This window comes from Rana temporaria, chromosome 1 (assembly GCF_905171775.1).
Source record: "Rana temporaria chromosome 1, aRanTem1.1, whole genome shotgun sequence".
In the NCBI taxonomy this organism is placed as follows: domain Eukaryota; kingdom Metazoa; phylum Chordata; class Amphibia; order Anura; family Ranidae; genus Rana; species Rana temporaria.
In genome coordinates, this window is record NC_053489.1 from 362,563,123 (window position 1) to 362,583,376 (window position 20,254).

A 20,254-nucleotide genomic window follows, 5' to 3' on the forward strand; every position below is an offset into this window, starting at 1 on the left:
CACTTAATGAGAGTGCAACAATGTTACCACTGATAGATATCTGAACCGATTCCCATAGAGTGTGGGTATAGTCCATTGAGTTGCTTAGACAAGCATGTCCTTGAAGTGGTTCCTTGTGTTGCTTTTGCAGCTTACAGGTTTGGATAGGCAATTACTGATTAGACAAATGGTATGATGGTTGTAAGTGACAGTATTAGCAGCGATGTTTCACAACAGTGTAACACAAGATTTACTACATGCTCATGTGGTCATGAATTAGCGTGCTGGCACAAATGTGTGTGTACCTGCAACTGGCTGGCAGTGATCTTGAATTTTCATTGTGGCACATGTGCCAGTTGTCTTGTAACACTGTTCTGACAGGTACAGATTGGCTAATAGGGCTTGAGTATAATGCATAATAAAATTACGTAAGCTTTTTTGGTGAAGGCATAGTCATCCAGTTAATTGATGAGTTTCTTGTTTTTAGACGGTCATTGGACCTTTGGGAGTATTCCGTTATCGTCAACTGCTCCTAAACACTTGTGGTTACTCCAACCACTCCAATTCAAATTAATAGGAGCAGTTAGCGAGAAGTTAGTAGGTGGATTTTACACATTTAAAAAGCACTTTTGTTTCTTTATTATTTTCTGTTATATTTAGTCAGTATTGCCTTGCAAACACACTCTGACCTGCTTACCAAACATAAAATGAAATAGCTGGATTTTGTTACTTACCATAGAATCATAGGCGTGCGCACAGGGTGTGCCAGGTGTGCCTGGGCACACCCTAATCACAGATCGCACCGAAATATACTGCGTTAAATAAGCACTAACGCACAGAATAATACAGCATTAAATGGTACATAACATACCGAAATATACTGTGTTAAACATGCAGTAATGCACTGAAATATACTGCATTAAACATGCACAGAAATAAATAATGCACAGAAATATACTGCGTTAAACATGCAGTAATGCACTGAAATATACTGCGTTAAACATGCAGTAATGCACTGAAATATACTATGTTAAACGTGCACTAATGCACAGAAATATGCTGCATTAAACGTGCACTAATGCACAGAAATATACTGCGTTAAACGTGCAGTAATGCACTGAAATATACTGCGTTAAATGTGCACTAACACACAGACTAATACAGCATTAAATGGCACATAACAAACCAAAATATACTGCGTTAAATGTGTACTAATGCGTAGAAATATGCTGCATTAAACGTGCAGTAATGCACTGAAATATACTGCGTTAAATGTGCACTAATGCACAAAAATATGCTGCATTAAACGTGCAGTAATGCACTGAAATATACTGCGTTAAACGTGTAGTAACGCACAGAAATAGACCCCTGATATTTCACCAAAGCTCCCTAACTACTGACACTGTCCACTGCCCTATTGACACCGTCCACCGCTCTGCTGACACCATCAGTATACTGTATATACACATGCACACACATGCTAATATGTTTGATCTTTGGGGTGCACACCCTAATGCAATAGGCTGCGCACACCTATGCATAGAATCCATTTCTTGGAGTACATGACATGACTAGACATGTAGAGAATGGAGAAATTTGATAAGTTGTGGATAGATTTGTGATGTTATTTAATTTTGTTTTGTTTTTGGAATTCATTTAGTTTTGTTTTATTTGTTAAATTTCAAGTGTAAATTCCACATTTTCAGGTGTGATTACACTTCGAATCAATTGAAAATAAATCAATTAATCTAAATTCTGTGTGAAGAAAAGCTGGTGGTTAGGGAGTGGACCGGCAGGCTGGCCGTAGTGTCCTTGAGAGAAATAGCTCATCTTCTATCAGCAGAATTCCCTATATATAAACAATAGCGGCATTACATTTTTAAAAAAAACAGTGTGTGGGATGGGTGCGTGATGGGAATAAGGGTCTCTTCCCCACAACCCTGGGCAATGGTTGTAGGGGTTTGCGGGAGGGGGGCTTATCGAAATCTGGAAGCCCCCTTTGACAAGGGGGTCCCCAGAACCCGGCCCCCCTATGTGAATGAATATTCGGTACACAGTACCCCTACTCTTTCAAAAAAAAGTGTCCAAAATAAATAAAAACAAACAGTTTTGATAAGTCCTTTAACACACACACAAAAAAATAAAAAAAATGTCCCTCAAAGTAAATCCAGCTTCATTTACAGTGAACGGTGCAGTCGCAGACCCCTAAAAAATAGGGGGCTGCACACATTGTTTGCCTCCCAGCGTCTGACATTGCCACCCAATGGCAGATGACCCAGCCCCTTTGTTTAATTATGGTCTGCACTGGTAACGTAGCTTACAGTCGGCGGGTGCCTAGCGACGGTAAATAAGTGGGGCCACCCACTGTCAACGGTGACCCTGCCCCTTTGTGGTTTTACCGTTGGTGGGAATCCGACATGTCAGATGTCAGGAGGCAAGCTGTTTTTTTTTTGTTTTTTTTTGGGGGGGTTGGCAGGGGCGTTCATCGTGAATGATACTAAATTTACTGCAGGGGACATTGATTTTTTTTTTCTGTTTCAATATTTTATTGGATTTTCAAAAATTGTAACAAGACGTGGTTTGCCCACGCAGGGGCGACATTGAACAGAGAAATAAGGAAGTAGTGAATGAATGCGTAATGAACAACAAAACAAACTATAACCCAGGCCATGGAGGACCAGGTTGAAAATTAGGACTGTGTTATAGATAGGGTTGTCCCGATACCACTTTTTTAGGACCGAGTACAAGTACCGATACTTTTTTTCAAGTACTCGCCGATACCGAATACCGATACTTTTTTTAAATGTGTCCCCAAATGCAGCCATGTCCCCCCACAAATGCAGCCATGTCCCCCCCCCAAATGCAGCCATGTCCCCCCACAAATGCAGCCATGTCCCCCCCCAAATGCAGCCATGTCCCCCCCCAAATGCAGCCATGTCCCCCCACATATGCAGCCATGTCCCCCCTCATATGCAGCCATGTCCCCCTACATATGCAGCCATGTCCCCCCACATATGCAGCCATGTCCCCCCACATATGCAGCCATGTCCCCCCACATATGCAGCCATGTCCCCCCACATATGCAGCCATGTCCCCCCTATATCCAGCCATGTCCCCCCTATATCCAGCCATGTCCCCCATATATCCAGCCATGTCCCCCCATACCTAGATGCCGCCACCGCATGGTTAAACAGCGTGCGGGGAACATCACAGTTTTCATTTGAATAGCTGTAGTGTTCCCCGCTGCGCCGCGTATAGACACTCCCCCTTGCTCGGGATTGGACAGATCCATCCAATCCCGAGCAAGGGGGAGTGTCTATATGCGGCGCAGCGGGGAACACTACAGCTATTCAAATGAAAGCTGTGATATTCCCCGCACGCTGTTTAACCATGTGGCGGCGGCGGCGTTGTTGCGGTATGCGACGGCACTCGTTGCGGCGGCGGTTGCGGGGGAGGCGAGTATCGGATGAGGCATCGGGGGCATTTGCGGGAGTACTCTCGCAAATACTCGGTATCGGTTCCGATACCGATACTGGTATCGGTATCGGGACAACCCTAGTTATATTATAAAAAATGCATTTAGAAATGATTCATAGTGAAATCATTACGGCTACACCGTGCATCTTTAAATGAATACATTGTTTAAATTATTTAAATTATCAATATGTAAAAAAAGGAGACATAGAATAAGACACAGCCAAAGCGGGTATTATATCTTGCACCGATATCAACAACCGTCTTTAGTCCGTAAATAGTCGATCACATTGTTTGCAAGTGCAATGACCACTCTTTTTTTAGTAAAAAATGATCAATCTTATTAAAAAATGATCACTTCGCCGAACACATGAAATGATATATGTGTTCAGCCATTTTGGGCAAATAAACCATTAGTATCGATAAAACTTTAATTATCTGCAAACCAGTAGATCTTCTTATACTCAATCTCCTTTAAATATTAGCAATAAAATTCTAAAACTGACATGGCAAGCTGCCTATGATCCTAAAATCATTCTTTTTTTTTTTTTTTTTTTTTTAAGTTTTCCACTGATGCAATGTTAGAAATTGCAATCAGAGATAATACAATAAAATACACTAAATGAAATGTGAAAAAATTGTGAATATATATATATATATATTCACATGAAAAACAACCATATATAAGGTTGCTGGACAACAAACCCAAAACAAAATATTTTTTAATTTTAATTTTGAAGTATATATATATATATATATATATATATATTTCTCTGTATTGGACGTGATTAGTTCTATCTTTCTGTATATTAACCACTTACGCACCTTCCCGCCCAAGCCAATTTTCAGCTTTGAGCACTGTCGCACTTTGAATGGCAATTGCGCGGTCATGCTACACTGTACCCAAACAAAATTGGCGTCCTTTTTTCGCCACAAATAGAGCTTTCTTTTGGTGGTATTTGATCACCTCTGCGATTTTTTTTTTTGCGCAACAACTAAAAAAAGACTGAAAATTTTGAAAAAAAAATTACGTTTTTATTTTTTTCTGTATTTTTTTTGTAAATAAGTAAGTTTTGTCTTTCAATTACGGGCACTGATATGGCGGCACTGATGGGCACAGATGAGATGGCACTGATGGACATCGATGAGGTAGTACTGACGGGCACAGATGAGGTGGCACTGATTGGCGGCGCTGGTATGCGGCACTGATGGGCACTCATAGGCGGCACACATAGGCGGCACTGATGGGCACACATAGGCGGCACTGATGGGCACACATAGGCGGCACTGATGGGCGGCACTGATGGGCACTCATGGGCAGCACTGATGGGCACTCATAGGCGGCACAGATGGGCACTCATGGGCGGCACTTATGGATGGGCACCGATGGGCACTGTGGGGTGGCACAGATGGGCACAGATGGGCACTGTGGGGTGGCACAGATGGGCACTGTGGGGTGGCACAGATGGGCACTGTGGGGTGGCACAGATGGGCACTGTGGGGTGGCACTGATGGACACAGTGGGGCGGCACTGATGGACACAGTGGGGCGGCACTGATGGACACTGTGGGGCGGCTTCCCTGGTGGTCCATGTGGCGATCCGAGGGGGGGCTGCGCTGATAAACAATCAGCACGACCCCCCCCTGTCAGGAGAGCTGCCGATCGGCTCTCCTCTACTCGCGTCTGTCAGACGCGAGTGAGGAAGAGCCATCAACGGCTCTTCCTGTTTACACCGTGATCAGCCGTGGTTGGACACGGCTGATCACATGGTAAAGAGTCTCCGTGAGAGACTCTTTATCGAGATCGGTGTTGCGGGGTGTCAGACTGACACCCTGCAACAACGATCGCCGCGATGCGCGCCCCCGGGGGCGCGCAGCGGCTCAGAATCCTGAGGACGTCATATGACGTCCAGTCAGGATTCTACAACTACTTTGCCGACGTCAATTTGTCATTGGCGGGCGGCAAGTGGTTAAATATCACTGATGAAACAAGCAGGGGTCAGAATATTCATTGAATGGATCCAATGGGTTTCTCTTTTGGAAATCTCTCTTACTAAGTTGGACCCTCTCCAGTTGGGAAGAATTCTATCTATTCCCCAGAATTTTAAACTGGAGGGGTCCTGATTATGACACTTCTTAAATTTTTTGCAGGATTCCGACGATATATACCCTGCCAAAGATACACAAAGATCAATCTAACCCCCCAGCCCGACCTATTGTAAATTGCATTGGTTCAGTTACGGCTCGGATAGGGCAATACTTGGATACCTTTTTACAGGCAAGCGTCGTCAAAACAAAAACAAAACAAAAATATTTTGTTTCGGGTTTGTTGTCCAACAACCTTATATATGGTTGTTTTTCATGTTAATATACAGAAAGACAGAACTAGTCACGTCCAATACAGAGAAATATATATATATATATATATATATATATATATATATATATATATATATATATATTTATACTTCAAAATTAAAATAAAAAAATATTTTGTTTCGGGTTTGTTGTCCAGCAACCTTATATATGGTGGTTTTTCATGTGAATATATATATATACAAGTAGATAGTGCAGCGCTAAATGTCCAATATTAGAAAGTCCATAAAAGAATCTTCTCTAAAGTGACTGGTGATAAGTAAAATCATGCAGGTGCTGTAACGTGGAATAAAGCAGAAACACCTCCACCGATGGTAGCAATGGCCGCTCACCTCACAGATATGACCCTCTGTTAGATTAGGTCATATACAGCAATCCCATAAGGGTATCTCCAATAGCAAGGAAAATCCAGCAATGATAAAGAGGTCTCCAAAAGGATGGTCAGCAGTGAAGCATCCAATCCAAATATAAAAGAAAAAGACACATAGTGTTTCTCCGTGGAGACAAGGCAATAAAATTTAATGGGTAAAAAAATACACTTACAAAACAAGGCACTTAGTCCAGTGCCAGGAATGACAGGCGTGTGTGTGACTGTGATGGCGGGTGACGTCACGCTCTCCCTACCGAACGTTGCGTCCCAGGGGCGGGACTTCTTCAGCGGATGTAGGTGAGAAGGAAGACGATCACCCTAATATATGAGCGTCCGTTGCGTGGCAACCGCGATGCTAAACCCAGCTGTGGAAAGGCAGCAGGAACAAATGAAAGAGGAACAAAAGAGACATCCAATCGGTGTGTAGAAAAAATGTGACGTAAGCGCGCTAGTATCACATGGGGAACGTCACTGAATACAGCGTCCACCGTGATACACACGAGTCACATGATGGTTTCCATGGAGAGAAAACACAACATCTGCTACAGTGCGGCTGAAGGGACAAAATACAATGCCGCAGCGCTGCAGAGAAGAACAAAAACGGCTGTGACTCAATGTAAACCACAAACTACACACACTGGGGGTCAACAATATTAAAATTATTACTGTCCACACATGATCCGAAGGACATGGTAAATGTATATTAAAATAACAAGAGATAATAAAAATTATAATCAAAAGGGGGGATATTATAAAAAACTACTAAGTTTAAGTACCCCTCATGAGGATATGTATAGAAAAAATTCTATATAACCGTAAAGTCAACCGCAATCACAGTCGTCAACACACACTTACATAATAATACAGATCATATGATATAAATATCTATATTAAATTACATTAAAAAAACATCTATATATAAAATCATTACAAAAAGACATGTATATATAAAAAATTATATATACAAAAAAATTATATATGCAAAAAAAATATATAATCTAGTAAAATCATCGATCAGAAATAAAACAATTAATATCAAAATCAACATTAAGGCCTTCTGGAATTAAAACACGTGTCTCATGGATCCAATATGATTCCTTTTTACTTAATTGTCGGATGAAGTTACCCCCCCTCCAATGGCGGTTAACTTTCTCAATCCCCCAAAAGCGTAAACCTCTCGGTTTTTTTTGATGGAATTCCTTAAAGTGACGTGATACATTATGCGTAGTTTTTCCTTGCTTAATGTTATTAACGTGCTCTGCCAAACGGACATGGAGGGGTCTAGAAGTCCTTCCTATGTACTGCAGGCCGCAGTCGCATTCAAGCATATATACCACGCCTATGGTGTCACACGTGATAAGCTGCTTGATGTCATACTCTCTGTTGGTGGCTGATGCCAGAAATGTTTTCCTCTTTTTAAGATTGACCTTGGAGTTCTTACATGGCACACATCGTCCGCACGCATAGAATCCCCCCAAAAATGTAAACAATCTATTATCAGATATAACCGGGGGGTTTAGCACGCTTGGTGCCAATCTATCACGGAGGGAGGGAGCTTTCTTATATATAAATTGAGGCTTTTCTGGTAATACTGGACCCAACACTTTATCCTGTTTGAGAATAGACCAGTTTCTGGCTATGATCCTTTCGAATTTCTTGTGTTGGACGTTATAGTCCAGGATCATTTTATAATTATGCGTGACATTGGTAGGATCACCAATGGGATCAACCCGATCAGACACCAATGTGATTCTGTCCAATTTTTGGACTTGTCCCATTTCTTCTTCTAAAATCTCGCTTTTATAGCCCTTTTGGACGAATCTGTCGGCCAGGACCCTAGACTGGATAGCATAGTCCGTCTCTAAAGTACAATTCCGACGTAGTCGAATAAATTGGCCTTTAGGGATATTACAAAGCCAAGATTTATGGTGACAACTCCCTAATGGGATAAAAACATTTCGATCGGTTGGTTTAAAATAATTGGTGAGTTTAAAAAAATTTACATCCTTTAACAAGGGGTTTGTTTTGGGTTTGTTGTCCAGCAACCTTATATATGGTTGTTTTTCATGTGAATATATATATATATATATATATATATATATATATATTCACAATCTTTTCACATTTCATTTAGTGTATTTTATTGTATTATCTCTGATTGCAATTTCTAACATTGCATCAGTGGAAAACTTTAAAAAAAAAAGAATGATTTTAGGATCATAGGCAGCTTGCCATGTCAGTTTTAGAATTGTATTGCTAATATTTAAAGGAGATCGAGTATAAGAAGATCTACTGGTTTGCAGATAATTAAAGTTTTATCGATACTAATGGTTTATTTGCCCAAAATGGCTGAACACATATATCATTTCATGTGTTCGGCGAAGTGATCATTTTTTAATAAGATTGATCATTTTTAGTAAGAGTGGTCATTGCACTTGCAAACAATGTGATCGACTATTTACGGACTAAAGACGGTTGTTGATATCGGTGCAAGATATAATACCCGCTTTGGCTGTGTCTTATTCTATGTCTCCTTTTTTTACATATTGATAATTTAAATAATTTAAACAATGTATTCATTTAAAGATGCACGGTGTAGCCGTAATGATTTCACTATGAATCATTTCTAAATGCATTTTTTATAATATAACCTTTTAGTTGTTTTTAAACAATCAGATGTTTTTAATTAATCTAAAAGTGATACTTTTCCTCTTCTATTATGTGATTTGTAGTATACTAAACTAGTAAACATACAATTTAAGGGTTTTATTAGAAATATTCCTGTGGGGAATCTTCTTTAAAGCACTTTCTGAATGTGTAGCGTGTCATGCGCTGCAGGAAGTCTGTGATCAGATCCCCGGGGACACTGCCTAATTAATGATATGCTCCGGCTGGGTCATCTCAGATAGATGCTGTTAGTCAGCGTATAAAAGGGCTACTCTCGTTGCTTGACTCCACCCCCTTTGATGATGTTGAATGACGAAACTAGTCAGGGAGGAGCCAAGTAACGTGAGTGAGGACGGTTACAGTGCTGGAGACGAGTGTGTCTGCCCCCGCAGCCTGACATAGGAGAGAGCACTAGGAGATCCTTGTCTAAACCATCCAACACTAAAGCAATTGTGGTACACTCATGATCTCAAATGATGATTTTTAATTGTTTAAATGTGAGTTGACATCCGGATGGAATTTTATGTATAAGTGTGATTAAAGCATTTGAAACGGGATTACACTATGTATACTTCCCTTCTTTTCTTATGGTAATCATTGAGCAACTGATCGATCCAATTGGAGGGATTCCGCACCAAGATTCATTTCCTGATTAAATACTTTTATGCTGGTTTATTATTGAAATCTGGTAAGAGTCTTTTCAAGAGGGGGTCACTATCCACACTCCCCCCTCTCTTTCAGCACGCGTGTGGTGGTGTAAGACTTCTGACAAGCAGTCAAGAGTGTTTCCTGTTTCTTTGGGAATAATTGGACTTTTACTTTGCCTACTTTTTGAACTTTCCAATCGTGTTTGTGTTCAATTATGGACAATTATTAATTTCAATGTAATATAGATATTTATGTCTATACATATCAGCGCTGCTTGGTCAATAATATCCATCCCCTATTGGGATTGATGTGTATTTACCCTCTGTTTAATATATATATAAATAAGAAGGCCAGTATGGTGGCCTGAGTTTATGGGAGGAGCCCGGAGGGTATTTAAGCAGCCCACTCACACATGCTCTTTGTCGGTTCAGTGTGCGGTACTACACGTCACTGGGCCGACTCTTCCCAGCTCACCTCATGTCCGTGAGTCTGCGCATTCAATCGCATTCGACATCGCAAGCGCTTTGCGGCTTCTCCCTTCGTGGTCTTCACCGGCGGTTCCCGCTTACTGTCGCAGGTAGGATTCAAACCTTTTCGTATCTTGTGCAATCTTACAATTTGTTATGCTTCCTATCCTGCATCCCTTTTGGGAAAAAATCTGCCTGAGTTACTTTTGCTCATGTTCCAACATCATTCTGCTTAGTACATTTGCAACTTCCTTCTGCCAAACATACGATTCATTTGTAAATCCATTTGGAGATTGACATGTGTTTTGTATGGGTTCTTTGGCAGATTGAGGTGGTAATTGGACTCACATGGTGCCTTCTCTGCACTTGATTAGCCTGGGGGGATGGGTGGTTGGTAGGTGTTCGGTTTCAAAGCAAGGGGTAGCATACACTCTACAACCAATTCGTATCAGATTCGTTCAATACTCCTTACTATCAATTCGTATCGGATTCATTTCATGCATTTTACAACCGTTTTGTATCAGATACATTGCATACTTTCTACCGTTGTCATTCATTGTTTCCCCCATGTCGTGTGTGTTAGTTCCCGCAGCGGAACTTACAAATTGCTTGTACCGGCTCTTCTCTCTCATTTATTTACCAAAGTTATTGCCTGTGTGTCATGCATGGCGCCACACCACACTCTTGGGATGTGTTGCACATCCACTCCAGACCAAAGCAAACCCAGTCGCACGTTCACTGTCCCAGGTAGGATTTGTTAGCTTGTTTGTCATGTCAAATTCGTGGCCACTCATGGTGTCACCTGTACCATATGTTTGGTTCCCGCAGTGGAGCTTACAAAGCATTGATACGCACTTCTCATGTTCTAACCTCGTTGTTTTCCCCCATGCACGGCATCACGCTACACGTTCCCGACATGTTTCACTCCAGCCACAGTCCGCCGCAAACTCACTCGCATGGCCCACTGTCGCAAGTAAGATTTGTAATTACATTCTTTATGTCTTATCAATTTGCTACCATTCGTTGTATCTTTCATTAGTGGCCCCTGCGGAACCTACGATTCAAACAGGCGTTGTCCTTCTACCTTATACAGCTTGTTTAAGGTACAAACAATCCAGGTGTTTCTATCCTTTCTCAGTAACCCAATTCTTATTGATTGAGACCTTGCAACCATGCAAATCATCTCAGCAGTTTGATACCCTTGCTGAGACCCTTGCAACACATGACCCTTACAAAATGCAAAAAAAGGAAAATAATATATAAAACTCAAAAAAAAAATTGCCACCACGTAATCTCAGCCCAGCAACCTGACACCTGTTGACCGTTGCAACGATGTGCAAAATTCGTCTCCACAGCCTGACACCCTTGTTAAGACCCTTGCAAACGCAATACCGTCTTAGCAGCCCAACACTCATCGAGACTCTTGCAACCACACTAAATCGTCTCGGCAGCCTGACACCCTTGTTAAGACCCTTGCAACACATTACCCTTACAAAACGGAAAAAAAAATTATATAAAAAAATAAAAAACGCAAAAAAAAGAAAAAAAAACGCAAAAAGAAATATAAAAGTGCAGAAAAAAAAATTGCCACCACACAATCTCAGCCCCGCAACCTGACTTCGCAGCCTGACACCCTTGTTGAGACCCTTGCAAACGCAATACCGTCTCAGCAGCCCCACACTCATGGAGACTCTTGCAAGCACAGAAAATTGTCTCAGCAGCCTGACACCCTTGTTAAGACCCTTGCAACACATGACCCTTACAAAACGCAAAAAAAAAAATATATATGCAAAAAATAAAAAAAAAGCAGAAAAAAAAATTTGTCACCACACAATCTCGGCCCAGCAACCTGACACCTGTTGAGACCATTGCAACCACACAATACCATCTCAGTAGCCTCACACCATTGTTGAGACCCATGCAAACGCAATACCATCTCGGCAGCCCTACACTCATCAAGTCCCTTGCAACCACGCAATACCGTCTCAGCAGCCTCACACCATTGTTGAGACCCTCGCAAACGCAATACCGTCTCAGCAGCCCCACACTCATCAAGACCCTTGCAACCACGCAATACCGTCTCAGCAGCCTTACACCATTGTTCAGACCCTTGCAAACGCAATACCGTCTCAGCAGCCCCACACTCATCAAGGCCCTTGCAACCACGAAATACCATCTCAGCAGTCTCACACCATAGTTCAGACCCTTGCAAACACAATACCGTCTCAGCAGCCCCACACTCATCAAGACTCTTGCAACCACGCAATACCGTCTCAGCAGCCTCACACCATTGTTGAGTCCCTTGCAAACACAATACCGTCTTGGCAGCGCCACACTCATCGAGACCCTTGCAACCACGCAATACTGTCTTGAGCAACCTCCCAGTCTCGCCCCAGCAACCTGGCATTCATTGAGACCCTTGCAGCCAGACAAATCATCTTTGGCCTCATGTACACTGCTGTTGGTAAAAAAAATGGGTTCAGACGGATGTTCAGAGGCGTTCAAAACGCATTCGAAACGCCAATGCCTGTAACAACTTGTAAACACTGCCAGATGCGGTAACTCATGTTTACCAGCGTTTCATTCACAGTCGTTTTCATAAAAAAAATTAAATAAAGGGGAATATTGTCTCAGCAACTTGACACTCATTTGAGACCCTTGCTAAATGTAATATCATCTCAGCTACCTCACACCCTTCTAGACCTTTGCAACCACACAATCTCATCTCAGCAACCTGACACCCGTTCAGACCTTTGCAGCCATACAAAGTCATCTTAGCAACCTGACACTCATTTGAGACCATTGCAAATGCAATATCGTCTCAGCAACCTGACACCCATTCAGACCCTTGCAGCCATACAAAGTTGTCTCAGCGGCCGACACTCATTTGAGACCATTGCAAAACGCAACATCTTCTCAGCAACCCCTCACTTGTTGAGACCTGTGCAACCACACCATGCCATCTCAAAACAAACCTCATAATCATCAAGACCTTTGCAACCACGCAATATCGTCTCAGCAAACCAGACTGAGACCCTTGCAACCACCAATACCATCAAACCTTCATACTCAAGGCCCCTGCCACCACACAATATCGTCCCAGCAACCTGACACTCACTGGCACCCTTGCAACCGCACAATCTTGTCTGCAGTAGTATAAAACACTTAGCGGCACGCACCTACGTGCAAACCCGAATACAAACTAAACTTGCAAACACACCTCAGTGACAAACAATCAGCCACACAAACACACAGTGGCACCCAGTTGGCCATTCATCTTCAGTGGCACGCGGGCCACTCATCTTTTCTCTGTTTTTTCCCTGCGGTTAGTTCAGGTTTTCATCCAGCACCAGCGAGTGCACGTTGGCTTGCAAGTGCACGTTGGCCTGCGAGTGCACGTTGGCCTGCGAGTGCATGTATATCGTCTTGTTGAGCACTTGTGTATTGTCTTGATTTTCTCACACCAATGCAAGATCCAGTCCAAGTTCTCAAACTAGACCAAGCATCAGTAGCAGACTTAGCTATGTGGGACAACTTCCCCACCTGATAGAACATCATTTCAATCTTCATCCCGGCAGTGTCAACCGAGCCACCAAAGGCTTTTGCAGCCATTTTTAGGCCGCCACTGGTTCTCCAAAACTTGGCCCCCAGAAATTCTCTTACATTTTTGCTTCACCCAGTCTTCATCACGCCTCGTGCTGCACCCCATCGTGGCAGCTGCCCAGTCCTGGGACCACACTTGAACAGGACAGACACTGTTCTTCACCACAGACAATCAGGCCACAGCCGACATCATCAATTAAGATAGATCTAAGTCACTCCCCATCACTTCCTGCGCAGGCTCCCACAGCTGTCACTCCGTCACCAGTTAATATCTTATGTAGACCTTTTCCAGGCAAATGCAAAAAGCAGCTGATGCGCTTTCCTATTCCAACCTTGGAATGGATGTTTTTTCCAGCAAGAGCCTGGAGCCGACCCAACAACTATCCCTGTCCCACCATGGACATTGCTGACGATGGACTGAAGTCGCATCTCGCCAACGCAATCCAACTTATTAACCACTCCTTGGCACGCAACACACTGAAGGCCATATCGCACTGCTTGGAACACTAATCACAAATTTTTTTTTTTTTTTTTTTTAATTTTTATTTATGCACAGCAAGAAAACTGGTCCACATGGACCCCAACAGTGTCATTACAATCATTGTAACATTACATTTAAAGATGTTGAATAACATAGTAAAGGGAAGATATCTGGGGCACAGGAAGGGACACCATTGCCGGGCTAGTACCTGGCGTAACCATCTGGGTCGTCTTACCCGGTCATGTCCCTCCGGTCTCCCATCCCTATATCCCCATCCGCTCCGCCTCCGCTCAACTCCTAGCTAGAGTCCAGAGCCGATGGGGCGTAAGAAACCCGTGAGGTCCAGCGAACACAGCTCTCCCCATTTTCCGTTTTCTAAGTATGAGTAAGTTAAAGAGAGCGACAAAGTAGAGTGCGAGAGTCGCACAGAAAGCATCTAGAGAGCGTAGAGTCCAGGGTGTACAGCAAGAAAGCTGTACTAGAAGGGGGGGGGGGGGGAAGTCGCGAGCATGGCCTTCTCAATGTCGGGTTGCCCCCGGGCTTCAGTGGCCCACTCCAGGAGCCCATTCCAGCTGTTTGCTTTTCATCCCTTACGTTTCTAGTCCCCGGCCGTCACCCTCTAGGGGCTCCCCCTGAGGGATTGGCCCTCTTCGGAGTACTTGAAAGAGTTCCATAGCCTCCACGTCTGAGTGTACAGTTCAGTCTTGTCTTGTTTTGTCAGTATCAAGTCTTCCATTGTGTTAATGTCGTCAACCTTCTGTATCCACATAGCAACCGACGGTGGGTGTGGGGATCGCCAACAGAGCGGTATGCACGCCTTCGCCGCATTTAATAGGTGGCGAACTATCGATTTTTTGTATGTCCGAGTCGGGGTATCGTTCACGTGCAGGAGGAAGTACGCCGGTGTATTCGGGACCGTCCGATCCGAGAACATTTGCGTTATTCGCCGAATTTCGCTCCAGTATGTCTGTAGGCGTGGGCACGACCAAAATATGTGCAGCAAGGTGCCCCTGTCTGCCTGACACCTCCAACAGGTGTCCGGCACCGACGGAAAAAGACGGTGTAGTAGGTCTGGGGTCCTATACCACCTCGTCAGCAACTTAAAGTTCGTTTCCTGTGTTTTCGCACAGATCGACGACTTGTGTGTGAATCTGAGTATACGTTGCGTCTGAGCCGGCGTAAAGTGGCATTCCAGATCCCTTTCCCATTTACCCAGGCACGGGATCCGGTAGTCATCCGATGGTGTTATCAGAATCGTGTGCATCAACGATAGAGCGTGCGGTAATGGCTCTGACTCCGAACATATCTCCTCCAGGGGCGTAAGTACGCGGCCGACTTCTGTGGGTGGTTCTAGCGTTCGTAGGAAATGTCTCAGCTGTCCAGTTCTCAGAAAGTCCAGTCTATACTGACCCGCAGGGTCCGTCAGCTCGGCCGTCGCTCTCCAACGGCCTGCAACGCTAAAGTGTGAGGCCTGGAACAGGCCCGAGTCTCTCAGTTCGCGAAGCCTGGGATCTGTCAGGCCCGGAGTAAAGGATGGGTTGCCCAAAATGGGTCGCAAGGGGGAGGCTTCCGATGACAGGCGGAACCGTGCCATCAGCCCGGAACACACCGTGATAGTGTTACTGATAAGTGGGTGTCTGTTCACGTCGCTTGGCTTCATGTCTCGGCACCACGGGGCCGACCTCAGCTGTACGTCGCATTGCGCCTGTTCCAACCTCGGCCAGAGCTTGGTCTGTCCATGACGGCACCAGTCCACCAATCGGTTCAACTGGGCCGCGTAGTAGTACATTCTAACATTGGGCGCTGCGAGGCCCCCGTAGTTCTTGGGCATGGTGAGTATAGTCCTGCTAATCCTGGGGTGTCTGCCCGCCCATAGGAACGACCCAAGCGCAGACTGGACTCGTCTAAAATAGGCGGCCGGTATATGTATAGGGAGGGCCTGTAGTAGATACGTAAATTTAGGTAGAATTGTCATCTTGAGGATGCTGCATCTCCCAAACCATGAATGAAGGCCCGTGGTCCACTGATCTAGCTGTTTCTGTACCTTTTGGAGTAGTGGGGGGAAGTTGAGCTTAAAGATGTCATTTAGTTTGGGCGGTATGCGGGTCCCGAGGTATGTCAGGGCTGTGCTTGTCCATTTCAGACCAAAGCGTTGTTTAAGAGACTGCAAGAGCTCTTGGGGGATCCCCACCGCCATCGCTTCAGATTTGGTCATATTAATTTTTAGGTTGGAAAGCCTACCGTACGTGTCAAATTCCCGTAGGAGACTCGGCAGCGAGGTTGTTGGGTTTGTCAGGGAGAAAAGCATGTCATCAGCGTAGGCTGAGACTTTATGTTGACAGTTACCTATGATTACTCCCGTGATTCCGCCTGACATGTTGCAGGAAGGGCTCAAGTGTTAGGGCGAAGAGTAGAGGCGACAGCGGGCAACCCTGTCTGGTCCCGTTCGAAATCGGGAAAGGGTCTGATGTAGTGCTATTCGCCCGTACTCTGGCCGAGGGATCTACATAAGCTGCTCCTATCCAGCCCATCATCTTCTGTCCGAGCCCTATGTGCCTGAGCGTTGCGAACATGAATTGCCAGTTCACTCGGTCGAACGCCTTTTCGGCGTCCGTACCGACAAACACTGCAGGCGTCTTGGAAGTGTTGGTGACATGGAGGAGGTTCAGGACTTTGGTCGTATTGTCCCTAGCCTCCCTAGTCGGCACAAATCCCACCTGGTCAAGGTGTATTAGATCTGGGAGGTGTCGTTGGATTCGCGTGGCGACTATCTTGGTGAATAATTTAATGTCAGAATTTAGGAGTGATATGGGGCGGTAACTTCCGCACTGGCCTGGGTCCTTCCCTTCCTTGTGTATCACCGCAATTTGAGCTTGAAGTGTGGAGGAGTGGAACTTCCCTCCCGCGCCCACCGCGTTGAACAGGTGCAGCAGTTTGTTTCCCAGTGACGGGAGCAGGGCTCTGTAATAGGGGACAGTGAGACCGTCCGGGCCCGGGGCCTTGCCAGGTCTAGCGGACTTCAGAGCCGACTGGAGCTCCATCATAGTGATTGGTTCTTCCAGCAACTCTCTCACCTCTGGGTTCAGCTTCGGCATTCGGGAGTCTGAGATGTAGTTCAGGGATCGGTCCGTAGTTAGGGTCGGGGAAGTGGGTGGGAGATTGTATAGGTCCTGATAAAAGTCTTTAAATTCGTTTGAGATTTGCTGAGGGACAGACACCTTCTCTCCCTTACGTGCGGTAATATGCGGTATATACGACGCTAATTTCTGTGAATGGAGCGCTCGGGCTAGCATCCTCCCACACTTATTACCCGATTCGTAAATCGTGCGCCTACAGATCTGCATCGCCGCTTTGGCCTTGTGTCGCAGTAGGTCTGTAATATGACCGCGGGTGGTATTCAGCTCAGATGTGATCTGTGTTGTTTGAGTCTGTTTATGTTGTGCTTCAAGGGTTTGTAGCTTCTGTAGCAACTTGTCAAGTTGCTCTGTCCTCTGCTTCTTCAACCGCGACCCATTTTTAATAAGTATCCCTCTCACCACTGCCTTGTGGGCCTCCCACACCACCCCCGGGTCACTGTCTGTGGTGGCGTTCGTGTTGAAATAGTGTCCCACTTCCCTCACAACCTCTATCATAGTGTCTTTGTCTTGCAGTAGGCTCTCGTTTAGTCTCCACGGGTGTCTTCGGTCAGTCAGGGTGTTCGTCAAGTCGTATACCATTTGTATCGGCGCATGGTCCGACCAAGTGATGTTACCTATCCGGGTTTCTCTAACCGCCGATAGGTGCCGGTGAGGGATCAGGAACATGTCAATCCTTGAGTAGGATTGATGGGGTTTCGAAAAGAAGGTGTAATCCTTCTCACCCGGGTGGGTCAGACGCCAAATATCTACCAGTTGATGCTCATGGAGCGTTGCGTGCACCCGTTTACGGAGATCTACCGACAGAGCTGACCGCTCAGCGGAGGTATCCTCCAGCGGGGACAGGGGGATGTTAAAATCCCCTCCTATTATCAGTTGTCCTGTCATAAAGCTCGTCAATTGGGTCAATCTCCCCGCGAGAAACCTGTCTTGTCGGTCGTTAGGGGCGTAGAGGTTTGCGATTGTTACTTGTGTCTGTCCTATGCGCCCCTTCAGGAATAGCGAGCGGCCCTCCGGGTCCGTTTTCATCCCTTCTAGAGTCCACGGGACCTTGGCCGATATGAGGATGGACACCCCCCTAGACTTTGTCTCCGTGTACTGTGAATGGTAAACTATAGGATAAAATCTATTCTTTAATACTGGGAGGTTGTTGTTTCTAAAATGTGTCTCCTGGAGTAGGACCACGTCCGCCCTCATCCGGCGCATATCATGCAGGAGCATTCTCCTTTTCTCCGGGATATTCAGCCCCTTGACATTTAGTGATACTACTGTCAGCGTGTCCATGCTCGCAACTCGGGGTAAGGGGAGGGGAGGGGGGGGGGTAAGGTCAAAGTCGTGGATTAGGATCTCTCAGAGGAGGTAGAGCTGAAGAGAGAGGAAGTGGGCAGGAAAAGTTCCTCCACTTAAGGACAGCGGGGAAGAGAGAGTTAAGTTAGGAGGCCTGCACTAGAGTGTGCGGCCAGAAAAAAGGTATCTAAGTTAGCCTAAACGGCTATGACACTCGCCGGTCTTAGACCGGGAGTCGAGTGTAGGCCTATGTGGGTAGGTGGATAGACGAGCCCAGCAAGGCGAGCTCCCGGGTCCCGTCTCCCCCTTCCCCGGCCCATAGTAATGGTGGTATCTATGCAAGGCATTGCAATCAAATCATTATGTCATTTGGTGTAGTTGGTAACAGATAGGTCCAGTTTTGCACAGCAACATGGAATCTAATATCATATCTACTTATATTCAAAAAAGGAAGCAACAACAGCATTAACAGCCCCCCAACGTGGGGGGGGGGGTGATCCCCGCCCCAACATAGCTAACATAGCTATAATAACATTCAGGACAACAGCTTCTCTAGGGCCATCCCAGCAACCCGCCCTCCTCCCCTCTCCCCCCCATGACATGTGTGTTCGAACAGCATCCCTTTTGGGTCTCAACATATGATGCTCTACTATACCGCCTGCCCCATTGAGTAACTGTTTCACTCGTCTATCTCCACCCCTGTGGGTATAATTCACCATATTGTTTAGGCATTATTCAAGTCAGCCTGCCTCTGGGGGCAGCTTAAACAATGTCCCATGGGCCCATGAGTCTCCGGTCCTGGGTGGGGTATCCAACGACTGTGGGCTCCCTCGCGCTGCAGTGTCAGACAATGTCAGAAATTGAACTGGGGTCTAATAGGTAGCCATCCCCCACCCCCTTGTATGAGGGGCCATATTCCCCGTGAGACCGGTGTGTTTCTCCCTCCCATGCAGGGCTCATGCGGATAACGTATGTCCCAAGGCTCCAAGATCTTGTGGCACTTTGAGTTTGGTTAGGGCTCTCTTGATCAGTTGCCATCCCCCTCCCCCTCCCCCCTTGGGCATAGTGGCAGTTGGACTCCGCCGGGGTGAGGGCTCTCCCACTAGTACTGCTTGGCGTCCACTCCCTGCTTTTTTTTTTTTTTCCCACCTTTTTGGGGGGGGGGGGGGAGGGGGGGTCCAGCAGGGGTGAGTGCACGCTACAGGTGCTAGGCGGTTTTCCGGCCTTCAATGTAATAAGCCCCCTTTGGGGCGCGGGTCAATGTTGTGCGGCAGAGCAGCATAAACTAGGGGGGGGGTGAATAAACATAGTATGGGCAGCGGGCTGCGGCCTGAGGCCTACTCACAGTTCAGTCGCGTTGTCCTCCTCCTGAGGGGGCTCTCCGTCTTCCCCGGCCCTGTCTCTGCTGGCGTGGTGGGTATGGGGCTCCGGCATCGTAGGCGCCTGATCTTCCGGTCGGCCTTGGCATCAGCTGTAGCCAGTTCGGTACAGGAATCCGGTCCGCTCCCAGGAATAAGAAGAGGCCGGGGAGATCCGCTGGTGTCTGCAAGGTGTAGGCTCGTCCTTCCTTCCGGAATGTTGCTGACAGAGGGTATCCCCATCTGTACGTAAATCCGTTGTCCTTGGCCAACTCTAGCACGGGCTTCAGCATCGCCCTGCGGCGCAGCGTAGCTCTTGAAAGATCTGGTAGTATCTTCACCTGGGCCCCCTCCACTGCAATCTCCCCGCGCTCCCACGCCATACGGAGGATCCTTTCCTTCTGCGCGTAT